Source organism: Frieseomelitta varia, unplaced genomic scaffold (assembly GCF_011392965.1).
Source record: "Frieseomelitta varia isolate USP_RPSP 00005682 unplaced genomic scaffold, Fvar_1.2 scaffold_317, whole genome shotgun sequence".
NCBI classification, from domain to species: Eukaryota; Metazoa; Arthropoda; class Insecta; order Hymenoptera; family Apidae; genus Frieseomelitta; species Frieseomelitta varia.
The window spans coordinates 125,324-141,868 of record NW_025110054.1 but is presented as its reverse complement, the minus strand read 5'-3'; the positions used below and the strand labels follow the sequence as shown (position 1 = coordinate 141,868).

At 38.7% G+C, this 16,545-nt stretch overlaps 1 long non-coding RNA gene across 1 annotated transcript; it reads left to right on the top strand.

The window, feature by feature from the left end:
• Positions 1-63: 63 nt before the first annotated feature.
• On the top strand, positions 64-1,717 carry LOC122529984. Its single transcript, XR_006306888.1, has 3 exons — positions 64-206; positions 287-380; positions 1,649-1,717. It is a non-coding gene; the product is annotated as an uncharacterized LOC122529984 (long non-coding RNA).
• The last annotated feature ends 14,828 nt before the right edge of the window (positions 1,718-16,545 follow it).

Sequence of the window (16,545 nt, the reverse complement as noted above, 5' to 3'; positions counted from 1 at the left end):
AATTTTAATTTTGGTAAAGATTACAGCGCCAACGAAGCGGTGAAGTTTTGCAATTCTCGTATTGCGATTCTCAAATATAATCGATGTTTCTTGTAATCGATCTAATGTTGAAATGTAACGTAAAACTGTTAGTTTTAGGCGGGAACGTGACGTGAAACGTAGCAAGAAGCTGCTTATCCAGAAATTGTCAAATAAAGACTATCTAGGTAAGACTTGTTTCTGAATGATTGAATACATCTACGATTTAAAACAGCATGCATTTTATAATGATCGTGATTTGTTACAGACATTTCCCACCAAATTTAACGGTTTCTATTTAATGATACTTGTAATGATTTTCTCTGGGTTATGAATACATATGTCGCTCCTTGCATCTAATTGTAAGTCTGATATATTTTTATCTTTCTGTTCATTTAATTATGATTATTTTTATCATGATATTTTTTATCATTACTTTTATCAAATTATCATGAATAGGAGTAAAAATAAATCTAATAGGTTCACAAGTGAATTGAATGTTTATACTGCCGTGTTAAATCAAAATGGCGTATCTGCAAGTTTAATCGCTTAAATCAAACTGTTAGCGCCAAATAGCATTATATAATAATAAAAATAATTTATCTATATGTATATTATAAAAAACCTACATTGAAATCGAAGATATAATAGCTTATGTTTCAGATGAAATCGACTGTTAAATACTGAAAGTCTTTTTTCTGAAGTCGTTTGTCAAACCACCTTTTAACCAGATACGTCTATTTGAATTGACATGGCAGTATACAGTCGGAATGTATTGAAATTGGAAAACGTTAAATACAGAATAGACATCCTCTGGAAGTTGTCACACGTTCTGAAATACTGACATAGTAAAAAGATCATTATTTTTTTTAACATACTCTGACAAGGTATACCTCGTTTATGCTAAATGTTAATTTATAAGTCTGTGACATATAGTGCCAATTTATGTAAAAAATAATTATGTTATAGTCAAAAATTAAGTTGGTCGTTTTTTAAAGAAAAGTCGTACAAATGAGAAAATGTTTAATTCAATAAATAATTTTTGTGCAGATTTAACAATATTATTAACAACATTAACATTATTTTGATTTTAATTCCTTTTACTAGTCTAAATCGATATAGTAGGATATGACATGAAAATGGTCTTTGTCTAAATCGATATAGTAGAATGTGACATGAAAATGGTAAGGGTGTCAGATGATCCTCAAAACATGAGACATGAAAACAAACATTGGATATGCGGTCTATCTTAGATTCTAGTCAATGATCCGATCTATCCTAATTAGTTAATGATTTTACGGGTTAATGATTTTAATGCAAGACTAATCGACTTGGTACAGTAGAAAACTACTATCGTTAAAGGGTCTCTGTTTATCAAATCATTCAAATTGAGACACGATGGCGCCACTTGAACACTCGCCCTCTATGTATAGTAACCGAAATTGTGCACTTTGAATTTCGCGGAAATCATATCCGAATTTAGTGCAGACAATAATCCTCTGTTGTAGTTTCCTTCGTTTCGTGAGATTTTGTTGAAAGTGTAAGAGTACATAATGACATTTAAAGACTATCTAAAGATGTTTCATTCTTTAAGATTGCAGATAATTCATTTGTTCATTATTTTTTGCAGAGAGGTTATGTCAGGAATAAGATTGACACACGCGAGTTGAGACGAAATAAAAATCTGATAGTTCGAGGTAAGTCTATTTTGCATGCATGAGAATGCTTATCATAACGTGGAAAGATGACACGTGTTTAAATCAAAGTTTACATACTTAATAGTATGTAAACTCTTTTTTCACGTTCTCGTTTGGAATCCATCATTATCTGACTTTCAATATGTTTTCCTCTGTTCTCAACTGTCTATTCACCCATTGTTTGCTCTTTTTTTAATCGTGATACTTCTTGAATATTCCGTTCTAGATTTCGTATATATCCTAGATTAATATTATGTAAAGGTCATATCGAATTAAATCAGGTTCGCTGATTTTATCTCTGGATATAAAGAAAAGTAATGCAATCGTTGAAATTCAAAGAACGAATAACTATAGATATCGTTCTTGGTTTATCGTAATACCGACGAGCTTATCAGCATAGTAATAGTACTAGCTGTAGTACTTCCTAGATTCGTGCTCTCGGTGTAAGAACATTTTGCGATAGGACAAAGGACTCCTAGCAAGGGATCAATGACTAGAACTTTTTGAAATAGAGACCGGTTGAAGTTTTCTAGCGATAAGAGCGACATCTATACGACCATAGACGTGATGTCTGTGCATAATGGACGATACTACTGTAACGTATTTGCTAGCGATTCGACGACCCATTTCTAGTCTGGTGTTATTCAGCTTTAGGATTATTTATGACAGATATTCGAACTGCGTGTAACTAATAAAAGCGTGACTGAGAAAATTTGGGAAAATATCAATTCAACGGTTGAAAGTTGAGGGAAATAAATGTTGGATTAGGAAAAGAGGAATTGTTAAGTAATGTTTGAAAGTAAAAATCAATTAATAATTGAATTGTTACAAATAATTTATTAGAAATTTTAAACGATATTTAGAAATGTATATGGAAATGTGTTAGTGTATCAATTGCTACACGTAAAATATTAGAAATAATTAAATGATGTAAACATCTGGAATATTAAGAAATTCTAAATATTCAGTTTATAAGTACGCGATGAAGGCCCGAGTCATAACGAGTTGTCACGAAAATTAGTCTGAGCTTTTGGAAATGGAAGGGGGAAACTGAAAAAAAAAGATTTTTCATCACAGTCAATAATTTAATAATTTTTTAATTCTTATTATAAAATATTGTACCTCCGTTAAATTTGTTAATTTATTAATAGACATTACAATTTGTATATTTTTCTACGAGCTATTATTTTGGTTTTCACGCTACATCCTTGTTCATGAATGAACGTGGTAACTTTTGCACAGAGCTTAGGCTGGGTCTGTTAGAAAACCAGGCAATTAAATAGAGTTTCTACGGTTTAAGCGAGCTTGCGACTATGAAAGAAAGTATCGTCAAACGTTGTCACTTGGCGCATAAAGTTCAGCAGCGTAAAATTCGCTTGGTTACTTGGCCAGCCGTAAAGTCGCGGCCTATAGCGACCTTTATCTCTGTGCTCGGCGTGATTTGCCGTCATTTCAACCTCGATAAAAAAGGGCCGATTGCAACTTTCACCACCTTTATCCTGGCTGGTGGTTTACTCGGAGGATCCTAGTCGTTGCTCGCTCGACTTCCAGTTAGCGAGGGAAAGTTCACGCTGTTGGCCGGGAGTTTGCATGGAAATTGCATTTTGCTCGCTGAGAATCGAGCTAAATGAAATTTGATCGCGAACAGGATAGCCAACGGAGTTAGCTACGCGTCCTGCGTGTTGTATGTATACGATAACAACTAACAATGATATAATTTACGCGAAAGACGTCGAGTCCAAATTTTCAAGCTTTCTCCACTACTTTTTATTTTTCTTCGTGCATCAAGTGCATATATCGGGATCTTGGTGATCGGCAAATGAACAATGAATCGTAGAGTAGAAAGTTCAACAGCGGCCGCAGAGTAATATCGAAGTGCAGCGAGGCTGATTTGCACGAGACAGCTTGATGTCCAATATATTGAAGGTCCGCGGCAGTTCGTTTATTCTGGCACGGTATGAAATTCGCGAAATATACAGAACATATTTGCATTGTAAGAGCACGTTGTTTTTGTATGATGGAGGGATGATAGGAGAAATGAGTGGATGACAGAGAGATGACGTTAAACTATATTGGCTTAGAAAAGTGTTTGAATACTTGTAGAAACTTTCTATGGATACATCCGCGTATTATATGAAACGTTTTGAAATTTTATTGACGCTGAAATACGAGCGTCACGGTTATATTAATATAGTCTGAAATGAATTTGGGAGTAATTCGTGGGAAATAATTCGCTCGGAAACTTTGAAAGTATTCTACAAATGTATGTAAAAGTTGTGAAATATTTAGTGGCGTTAATTCATATTTTTTGTTTCTCATACGAGAGAAATATTAAAGTTCAAAATTATATGTTGTCAGAGCTGCTTCTTCTTTTTTCTTTTTTTTATTAAATTTGGTTACGGAGTTCTCTGCGATTCTTTCAGAAAATTCAACGATATTAATTATTACTTTATACATTTGTCATTTACTGTTAAATGCATCAAAAATTATCATACTTTCCTCTCGTAACTTTCAAATTTGTTAACCCTGTCCTTACGTTCGTTGAAATTTCAAAAAAGTTTCTCGTATAATACACACGCTCAAAATACATTCACAAAACTTTCCCGTGGCCCTCGATCACACTTTCAAGAGCAGCGAGTATAAGAAATGCGAATCTTATCTCGTACACTTCGTGGAGAAAGGATGGAGCACGCATCATCCAGTCTATACGCGAGAGATTTGTCACGAAATAATATAGAACAGCGTAGCCGTTCTTGCCTTTATCAGAATCGGATGCTGGATAGCTTGTATCTCTGCTCGGCTAGAGAGATTTCGTTTACGCAAGGGATAAGTTCGTGGTAGGGGATAGAGCTGTTGGTAGCTCGCCTCTCGGATCAGCGGGAGGATGGGTTAAAGCCAGGGGAGGGTATCTTGCGGAAATTCGATGCTAATGAAGGAAATTGCGTAGATGCCAAACCAGTATCTCTCGTCCTCCTCGTCGCCTAGCACCCTCCTACGAAGTGGTAGTAACGAATTCCTCCCCCTGGCTGCCTCGTGCCAACGACTCACGTCTCCGAGCTCGCTAATTTTCTATTTACTAACTTGCTATGTACCAAATGTTATTTCCCCTATATATATAACTCGCCAGACTTGTTCGCGTATATTTTCTTGGAACGGTATGATATTCTACATAACAACGTAATGTCTAATTAGCTGGTGGTATAATGCTCGGTAATTGCGACGAAATTTAACACCAGCCGAATTAATATCAATATAGTGAAACACGCACGCCGCTAATCTAAACCCTTCGTGTTCATCTACAAAATACACTTCCTAGATGTAGATTTATATCTTGTTCCTTTGTACTTTTTTCCCTTTCTTCGTGGAAACATGTTTCTTCACGAGGGAAGAAAGTAGTATTATCGATTATTTACGAGCCGCTATGCGATATACGACGATTTTATGGGATCATCGAGAAGAGGATTATCGCTCAATAGAATTGAGAGGCGGGCTCGGTCCCTTTCGTGTTATTTCTATCTCGTCAGAGATGTCTTTCTTATTTAAATGGGCTGCTGCTGATGCGAGCAAGAATAGGGCGGTACTTGCGAGGGTTGCTGCGGCTTTGCTATGCCGATTCTCCGAGGGTAGACCAAAAGCAGGGAGAACGGCCGGGAACATCCTTCTAAGAACGTAATTGTCGAATTATTTACATCTTTCTTTCGTTTTTTTCTTCGCTGTCGACATCGGCGTAGATGCCGACGTTCGTGTTTTATATAAACGTCGATGAAAATTTTAGATCCCTTTCAACCCCTGTTGCGCTCGTCGAATCTTTCTTCCTTTAATCTCGCCTCGGGTTTCAACTGAGAAACGAGAATCTAGCGGAGAATTTCAGAATAAATCAGATTAATTGTGATCCGAATGTATCAGATTAATTTTTAATAACGTTTAATGTAACAATCTAACGAATATCCAACGTCGAATGTTTCGAGATGCTACAAATATATACGTCCACGACAAAACGAAACTCCGAACGTTTGTAATTAAAGGTTATTGTGAGTGAAATTTTGTGTCGCTGTTTCGTAAAATAACAACGTTGTCGCGTTATTTGTAATTACTATAAACAGCAACTTTTCCACCGTTTGTTTAATACTGAATTATAAACACAGAATGTTTTTCGTTACGTTCGTTTGAGTTTATTGACGTCTGAAATTAAACGAAAGAATAGTCAGGGACGAAATTTCACGTACGACAGCGTAAACGCGTGTAATACTTCTACAAACAGGACGTAATGCGTAAAACGTAGTAAAGGCAAATACAAATGTGCTGACTTGTACGCTTACTCGTCAAGCGTGAAAGGGTCGAAAGTTAAGTTAAATACTTTTTATCTTCGCCATTGCTGCGATTTTAATTTACACGGCTACGATTTCGATTTTACGCCATCACCCATTTTTCACAAAGGCTCGAATGGAAATTAACAGATAAATTGCACTGCGTAACTCACCCGTTTAGCTTTAAAATTCAATTTCGCGCCATCAGGAGTGTGTATCTGGTTTTTCGAATGTTTGCCGCTGGGCGAACGTGGATACACACGGAAGAAGAAGAAGAAGAAGAAGAATAAGAAGTAAAAGAAGAAGAAGTTGACGATAGGAGGACGAAACTCGGTCACGCTTCGGCTTATTCTTAGCCGTTGCGCTCGCGGACAATTTCCTACGATGATATTTCTCCCCGGGAGGAAGTGCTCGGAAATGAAAGTGTCCGCGACGAGAATATTTAAAGCACGCGCCGGGTGACCCGGCTGCTGACACCGGACCAAGCAGATTCTCCTCTCCCCTCCAGGCTTTCGTTGAACCTCGCCGCGAAACGGCGCCAAATCTCGTTTAAATAAACTTTAATTAATCGAGCGAAACTACTTAATTACTACCGTGGACGCCGCGAGCGTCCTTATCGTAATTTATCGTTGCTCGTTCCGAGATTTCGGCTTTTCTGGCTGTTGTTCTCGCAACGCCGTTTTCCTCGCTCTCGTCGCGTGAAACAGCGATTCAACTACGAAAGAAAAGTCGTTCTCGGCGAAAGAAGAGAGAGAAAGAGAAAGTTTCCTCTCTCGTCCGGTTTCCCTGGGAGATCCGTAAGTCGCTTTTACTCGCTGGTCTAATCCATCGATTCTCGTCTCGTGGTCGCTATCTTCAACTTGCCCTCCCCCCGCTCGAAGGTTCGAGCTCGTGTGCTCATTAAATTACTCGGCAAACGTTTTCCACCGTTCTTTTTCGTTATCGCGGCTCGGTAGATACAACGTATATCGGATAACGCCGGGGATAAGCAGAGAGTTTCACCTGTATCCGTTGCAATTACTAGAATGAGAATTTCTTACCCGATCGGGAGGGTGCATGCATTATCCAGATATGAGGAACGGTTCGTTCGTAATCGCCAGATTAGCCGGATACTTATGGGGGATTCATATTTTCTATCGAGTTGAAGGAATTTAAATGGGGGGGGGATTTGTTCCGGTCGTTAAACGTTCCACAGTGTTTTATATATTTCAGTATTTTTTTAAATTATCTACAAATAGTACGAACGCTCGCGGTCGAAGCAATCGCTGAAAAAAACGCAGTTTGATTAAAACCGCTTTCATTGTTGCTGAATTTTGAAATCTGCCGAACAAATATTCTCTTTTCAATTAGTATTTTGTTTGTTCCGGTTTTTTTTTTTCTCTGCTGATGATAATAAAAACTGGATTGCTCGGTTTAACATCATCTTCGCCTTCGATTGAGTCAGTTCGTCCATACATGACTTCATGGTTATATCGTGCCGTTTTACTTTACAGAAATTTTACTTTCACGGTTTTGTAAGCTGTTGCACTGTAAATTCTTAAATCGAGAACGTTTAAATTTGAAAATTCACCTTTGTAAACGAAACACTTTGTCCAACGGCGATGGGATTAATTAAAATTCCTCTCTGAGAGCCTCGTGTTAATTAACGTCGATAATTAGCAAAGGAATCGTCACCGATATTCTTCACCTTGATTCTCGATTAATTAGCAGTGACTATCTCCCTATTCGATTCCAAACAACTTGCTCTTCAACTGTTATAGAAATTTATCGATAGTCTAGCCTAGACTGCCACGATCGATCAGATTCTTCTCGCTCAGGCCGAAGAGAGATAGTTTCACGGGTCGAGAGGTGGTAGCCTAGCAATCCCGGCGTGGCCTGAACGATGCTCGATACTTCTCATTTCGAGAGGCAATCGGCTATTTGCATCTTTATGGGGGGGCAGCCCACAGCTCGTTCGTAAACGCGTGCACGCGTCATTTGCTCGTTCGAGGCGTGTTATTCGCGGGTTAGGCGAACACTCCGATGAAACGCCGAGTGACGCAGAATGGTCCGGATTCCACGAGTGGTTACATAACGCCGGTTTCTGCCGGTCGGGCGAAAAAAAAAAAAAAGGAAAAAAGAAAAAGGGAAAAAAGAAAGGAAACGTTCCAGCCTCTCGACTCGTGGCTTTTTCCCCATTTCTCTTCGTTTTTTTCCTCTCTCGTTACTGGTGTTTTCGCGTTCGATGGTATTTTTCAGCCGTTCGATCCCTTGTACATGTACACGTATGTGTGTGTGTGTGTGTGTGTATCTAGACGTAGAGAAAAGGGGAGAAAGGAAAAAAGAGAAAAATAATTTCGATTTCATTTCCGGCCGTGCTTTCCCTTTCTCCCTCATTCCGCGTGTCATCGCTCGTTGTCCGCTTTCGTTCTCGTTTTCTTCTCTCTTTCTCCTCGTCGTCCCTCCCGACTCGTTGGATCGCGTTGATTAAGAGGCTGCTGAAGAGATATCGGGGCCAAAGGGTGGCGAGTCTCGACGGCATTCACGGGAAGGATCTATTATATAACCGAGGGTACACCGCCAAAGATAATGATGTGACGGTTAATTGATCTTGAATTCATTCGACGAATTAATGAAACTTGCGCAACGTACCGAGTAAATCCTTAAATATCTCGTGGCTTTATAAATAACCACCTCGTTGGTAAATATTGAAGTGCCTCTGTCTCTCGCGAAATTGAACTATTGATTTTATAACAACGTTGTTAATAGACCGTGGACTTTTATGCGGGCGAAACATATGCAAATGTGCGTGGAAAATATGAATACAATATATAAGAAATATGAATTACTGTCTTGACTTATTTAATGTTCCAAATTGTGTAATGGGCGCATATTTGTATTTGCTTCAGTATGCGGTATGCTCGTCTGTTTCATAAAGTTTTACCGCTTAATGTCTCTGCGATTTTATGTATTTCAGGTAAATCAAATTTTCTTCTTTTTTTTTTTTTTTTTTTTTTGGAAGTGAATCTATTTTCTTACGAGCTTGTTTACCGCAACTACATTTCTCAAATTTCGGCATTTTAATCAAACAATATTCTCAATCGTACTAACCGATTCACAGGACAATGTTAATGCTTAAATATATTGAGATTTTTAACGAATCATCGTAATTTCATTCACATATGTCTGTCAACTATAAGAACCGTTTTATCTATTTTGATTTATAATTGGGGACCTAGTATTAGTAGTTAATTAGGAACCTTATAATAGTACACATAATTATAATTATTGTACATAATCATCAATGACCACAATACACATAAAAGGAGTATTCAATATATATTTAATATGTATTCAATATATATGATTTTCAATTTAAATACATAAAACATAATAGTAATTACATATCGAAACATGCTTTTGCATAGAAATCCGCACTGCATAGTTATTAGCATGTGTATCAACAAAGTAGCGTGATAACGAAGCAAACGCAACAATGACAAAATTACGAGTTGCTTGATTACTTCGTAACACGGTTAATTGTCAAATCGTAAAACAGAAGTTTATAACCTATAACTTCCAACTTGTCGATTCGCCAGTGTTATTAGTTGGCAAATTATTGCGCAGAAGGACCCGGTTGATCTCGTATAAAACGTGATAATTGACCCAGATATTCGCCCAAAATGTTAACGTGAGTTGTTGTTCTCGTTCGATCGAGAAGAATCCCACAACTAATGAAATTTATCGGAACAAGCTACTATCGGAATGATATCGTAAACTCGCATTTAGAATTTTAGCTTCTGCCCACGTTGCTTCAAACATTTTCACCATTTCGCCTCTATTGACAATGAATAAAATTCGTGAAACAAAGAAGAATTGGCGAGTCTGAAACTGAACTGGTTGGGAATTTCTCGTGGTCGAAGAGTAAAGATTGGAAGACGCTGAGACGATGATAAATTCCGTCTAGCCGAGAAGCTGAAGAAAAAAAGGAAGAGAAAGAAAGAAAAAAAGAAACGAAAAGAAAAATAAAGGAAAGAGAAAGGGTCAGAGGGAAGTTGGTCTGGTTATTCAGCTTTTCGCTGATCGGGCCGAGCATTAATGCACCGGCTGCGCTAGACAGACTGCACACAGACTGCACACAGGCTTTGCTGCATCGCAGAGAGGGTCTATCACACTTTCGATTTCCTCTTCCGGCCGGCGCCGATGCACGGAACGGGACAAAGCCAGGCTTTGTCGTTTACTCATCCGCAGTGCCTGCCGATTCAACGAATTTCCGTCGATTCCGCGCCTCGACATATTGATCACTTTGCCGACTGCGAGACACACGGCCACGAATTTCGTTTCTCAATCTTGCACGCGTCGATTTTCCCTTTGTGTCGTTTACTCTCGGTTTCGGTACGATTGTTAGGTCAGTGCAAGTAAGCTTTTGTTCGTTACGCGTGAGATAACACCTATTTTGACAAAAAAAAAAACAAAATGACTTGACGGAGTTTTCTCTGAACTCTGATTTTCGAGATTTTAATTCTTTCGCGATTCCTCGATCGTTTGTAGCAGATTGTAGATTTATAATACAATTAAAGTACAATTAGAGTACCGTGGTTTGTCAATGTTACGATTCATTTTTTCTATCCTTTAATCTTAAAAAAAATGTTCAGTGGCGAGATCATTTCAAACTTCTACTTTTTCTTCAAATTTCTGCTATGGTTCTCATTTGTAATCTTCACTCTCCTGTGAATCTTACGTAGTTCAAACTCTCTTACTGTTTGTGGCAAATAGACTTTTACATGTTTTACATTTTTATACATGCGACTGCAAGTACAAAACTTAAATAATTACGAATAATTTATTTATTTTATTTTATGAATTTCGTATATTACTTTTGGATCCATAAATATTCCACAAACTCGCAATCCAACGACAAAGCCAATCCAATGTTATATTTTTCATTCAACTAAAAGCAACGAAACTTAAATATAAATTTATTTCATCTATTAACTCTTACGATAAATACTCTATCTCGAATATTTGATTTATTCTATGAGTTTCGTGCACTTTCGCACAAACCCGTAATCCAACAATAAAACACACCAATTTCAGTGTAATATTTTTATACATGCAACTAAAAGCACGAGACTTAAATATAAACGTATTTTGTCTACTAACTTCTACAATAAATACCATCTATCGAATATTCTATTTATTTTACGAATTTCGTGCACTTTCGGACCCATAAACTCGCACAGACCTCGTCCAACGATAAAACACCAACCCAACGTAACGTTTCCTCTTTACTTCCCGCCGCTGTCCATTCTCCTCTTCTAAAGGATAATTGCCAAAATAATTGAAAACAGTATACGGCGGAGGAAAGTTTTAAAGCCCCGCGAAAGTCAGAGCGTGCTTGTCCGCGGGTCTGTCGGTGCGGTGATAAAAGTTACACCGGTGCCAGGGTCGACTCAATTACCCTAACGAATCCATTAATTAAAAGTTAAATCGAGTGTATTTTCGTTCGTGTACGCGCGGCCGCGTTCAGTTCATTATTCACTGGTCCCCCCCCCTCCCCCTCCCCCCGATATTACTTTCATTCCAGACCATCGAATTAATCTCCTGGCTTGTCACCGAAAAGCCTTTGCCCCTTCTCTCGTCGATGTAACGGCGGATCAGATCGTGGTCGTAGCGATTTCCTCCGCGATTGTCACTTCCGACGTTCGATATACTCGCGCGTATATTTCGGAATATACTTGGCAACTGTTCGCTACCAGCCGAATATCTTATGAATTTCCTATGCGGGCGACGTATTACGGAAGAGCATGCGGGGGAAGTGGGCGCACATGCGTGCGTTTTATACGTGGATACACGCGCGAGCAGGCGAAAAGGGCTATCTATCGGAGTATTTCTCAACGTACGCGTTGGGATAGACGGTTATGTCAATTGGAAAGTTTACCGAGAACGGGATGATAGGATGTCGACGGGATGAAACGACGTGGAGGATTATCGAATCCTCCGGGTCGTTGCCTGCGATTCGGTTCGCGTTTCCATGCGGAGAGGAAAGATGCAAATATTTGCTCGACGACGCACGTTATTTGGACAATTGAGGCCAATTTGCGGGCCAATGCGATCGACTTTTCTTTAAAATTTTTGTGATTAACGTTTTTATATTTAAAATGAATTTTTTTTTTTTTTTTTTGATAATCGAGGCTCAGCGTCACGCTGAATGAAAAAAATGGAATATATTATTTCATACGCGTTTGAAAATTAAGTTCACAATTTCGCGATATTTGTTGGAGTTTGAATACCATTTTATCACTTTCCCTATTTTATTTTTTTGTTTCGTGGCGCTGATCGATTTAATAAACGAATGACTCGTAGAATAAGTTATTATAAAATAATAAAATAACTTGAGTTAATTGTAAAATAATGAGAAATAAATAATCGAAATTTTGGGGTGGCCCTTTGTAAGAAAGATTGAAGGACAAGCACAGAAGCTAAGAAATATTGTTGATTCAGTAAGGGACATGAATGTTCAATAAGAAAAATACTTATTGTTTATAGGTACACAAGAGTTTCAATGTATGATTTTAATTATTACATCTCCTTCGTAGAATTGAATTATATAATAAGTTTGCCTTCATCACGTTAAACTTCTTAATGACACAGTTTAATATTGGATAACTCACTTAGCTTCATGCAATTACAAAGTGTAGAGCATTACTTAGAAAGGAGAGATGGAATATTAAGTTTTGAAGAGCATCCCGTTTAAGCGTCCAACAGTAATTAAAGAGCACATTAGAATTCTACTTGTCTCTTAGTTAGTGTAGCATTTCCACAACTCTCCCAAGGTGTCCCGATAAAATCGCTCACTACGAACGAATCGTTTTCACGATTATATCACATTTCAACATCAACGTTTCTGCGTTTGTATTAATATTAAATATATATCGAAATTGTCTTCATAATTTTATCGTGAAACTAACTTCCCTTCTGATTATCCAACATTCCCCGATAAATTCTGCTGTTATCTCTCTCTCTCTCTCTCTCTCTCTCTCTTTCTCTTTGCTCCTCGCTGTTCTCGTGTCGTTTAAATTCCGATTAAATATTATTAAACGCAGAGTCCTTAGCTTCGTAGTCGGGATTCTTCTCCCTGGTAGTCGAGCTTGTTGATCCTTGGCCCGGTTTATCTAGTCCTCGAAAGGCATCTGCGAACGAGCCGGAGGAATGCAAAGTTGTACTGCAAGTGAACGAGGCGAGCTGCGTGGCTGCCATATTTGACTTATTGTTGGCTGTTGACTTGCTCTCAACAGAGCAACGCTGATACAGAGAAACGCAAGAAACTGTGTAAACGTATCATCGTGAAGCACGCATCAACGCGAGTTGCTCGTTGTTTGCGAACCTCTTGCAAAGACTAATCCCGGTGTCTGTGGAAATTTCGACGTTGTTATACTCCCGAAAGATTTCGCGAGAAGCCGTGCAAGTTCCATCAACGTGCAACTTCGTCAATCGTCGATTTTTGCGAGAACCGTCCTTCCGCCGCTTGTTATACATGTCCGCTTCTTTTTCTTCCGCGTCTTCTCGCGCGGCTCCTATCTCGCAGTTTCTGAGTATCGAGAGTCTCTGGCGTAGTTTGCTGGATCGTGACTGGGATTCAAAGGACTTACTAAGTGATTGAAGGTAGCGTAGGCACTCGAGGAATTTATCGGGTAGATCCCGACCGAGTGCCTTGAATAATACACCGTCGATCGTGTTTTCGTTCTAAATAATCAAATACGAATCACGCAATTACGCGATACGTGGCGGAATTTCGTTTACCTCGGGAACTTTGGCCGAGACGGCCGATTAATCTTTAGGGAACGAAGGCTGCGTCAACTCCGTTTCACGGGGAAATATTTGGATCTTTCGAACGAGTGAAATGATCGTCTTTACCTTCGTCCTCGTAAACTTACTTGTGAACATTCATTGATTTACTTTTATGGACAAAGGGTTATAGATAAACGAGAAAATTGATAAATCTCTGTCGCGCGAATATTTTTCTACCACATTTCTCTTATCACTATTTTGTCATAAATATACACGTACACACTATTGAAAAGTCTGTTAAAAACTTTTTGTTTTTAATGTTCGTTTAATTTATCTCGCAGAAATGATGAAATTTTCAAGTTAATATATCAACACATCGCAAACTCTTTTTATTATTTGTTTCGTCGATTTTTGAAACAGATTAATCTTGAACGCAAATATTCAATATTTATCGTTATCGTTCAATGTTTAAATGATTAATATTTAATACGCGAACCCTTTGCTCCTCGACGAAGTCGAAGATAAATCGCTCTCTACGGAGATGTCTGGCCATAGTCGAGGTTAATCTACTTGAACGAGCGCCAGGTCGTAGGTTTTATATATCACAAGGATCAGATTTTCGTTGCCGGATAAACAAGGGTAGTGGCCTCACCGGTTCGAAAACACTCCGCTCCTAAGGGAGTATCCGAGTAGCTAGAGAGCGGGAGGTGCAGAATGAGCGACTCGGGAGAGGGCAGGAAGTAACCCTGTCGGATAGTTACACACCGTCTGATTGAGAGCAGCGAGGCCACTGGGCATTGTTTAGAACAATGTGATCGTAACAGATGCACGCTGCGAGTAACGCAGCCGTGTACAGTCTTGTTTGCAGACTAAACATTGATTCTCACGTTCCTTCCGTTCGCTGCGGAAGTAGAACGTACTGATATATCCGCGCCACTTACAATTCCCACTGTTAATTTCACTTTTCGTCGGAATCCCCGTTTCGTTGAAACACGCCCAGACAGAGCGTGCCGTTTCGTTGAAACTGGACTTTTCTTTTGCTTTCATACATATTAACAACGAGGTTACACACAACAAGATTCAAGGTCGCTCAGGATACTCCCCGTTCGGTGTTAGATTCAACACTTTAGATAATTTCATCCAGAGAGTTACACAAAGTTACACAGAACGATGAGGAAATTGACAACAATGTGTTTTATTGATTTTTATCTACAACCTCCTCGTTGACTTAGGGTTTCTTCGTAGAATCAATTATTCGAATTATTTACATCAGACATGTCGAAAACGAGAAATGATTTAAACTGTAGTTTAAACCCTCGCGATGTGTCGGCGTGTTCAGTCGGAAGAGAGCAGGGTTCCCTTCGGGTTGTACGAGCCCTCAAAAACGGTCGGTCGTTCCTTGGCCGAATATCGGCGGCAGAAAGGGGCGGGGCGAAGGCGAGTCGGCGTAATATATGTCCGGGCAATTTTCCCGGCGATATTCCCCTGGATTTATGGGTTATTAATTTTATGAACCCCGGGACCCCACTGTCTTAGCCTCTAGCCAGGCGCACGTGTCCCACTGACGATATCTCAATTACAGCGGACTACCAGCGATCTGCCGCGCGGCCGGATACGCCTCACGCGTCTTCCGCCCCTTTCTCTCCCTCTCGATTATTATGTCATCTCTCTGGCTCTTCACGCTCAATTGTCTCTCATTTGAATCGCGTTTTTTATCGGTCTCTTTCGGTCCGATACGAACACAGTTGGATGTGTAGAAGATACAGTAGTGCTCCCTTTAACTGTCTTGCGCTGGTAACTGGTTGCGCGGACCATAACGAGTGACCAAACCGTCGTACAATAATTCGTCTTCTTTTTGAATTCATCGATACATCACTGGATAAAAATTACTGGGAAGTAAGTGATTACCTGGGTGTTTTTTGCCTGGGTTACATTTCAATATACTTGAAACTGAGAAAATATTGCAATTTTGGGCCAAATATTCTCGACGTGCGTCGAAAGCAGACGCTTAAGATATTATGACAACATATTCTGGTACCGAATTGGTACCGAAAGAAAAAGTGGGGATGACAGCGTCAAATGTTATGCCGATATCAGGGCACGTGTCGCGGCGAATTTCAGTATTGTTTACTACATTATCTGATTGCAAAGAAATTTAACATTTTGACATTTTATTTAAGCTGAAATAGTTTGAACATTTAAACTAATTCTAAATTTACGTACGTACGTACTTTTAAACTAATAATAAAGCGATAATTGTCAAATGATTGTAATTAATTTGATATTTCTCGAAAATTTATTGAAATTCCTATAGAAGTAGTTGTTGATTGATGATTATCAATAATTTCATGGAAACTTTGAATAAAAAGGTCTTGTTACACTTTCATCAATATTAAATTAACAGTACACATAGTATGTGTCCATAATCTCTATTAATACATATAAGTTGGATATGTATTTGTTATTTAATATAAAATTTGCCCAACCTTGATCGATATGTATCCGAAACGATCATATTGTGCCGAAATATCGCTTGTTTTGTTTCGCGAATAATCCAAGAATTGGTGGGGATAGCGACGGACGCTTAAGTGGGCACTACTGTATATATGTATACTAAACGTATTATTATCTTATATATACCTATTCCTTTTGACCATAACCGATCAAATGACTGGTTACGAAATAACCAATAATGTTCTTTTACGAAAACAATACAACTAATTGTCAATTTAATAAAGGAAACAACACACAGA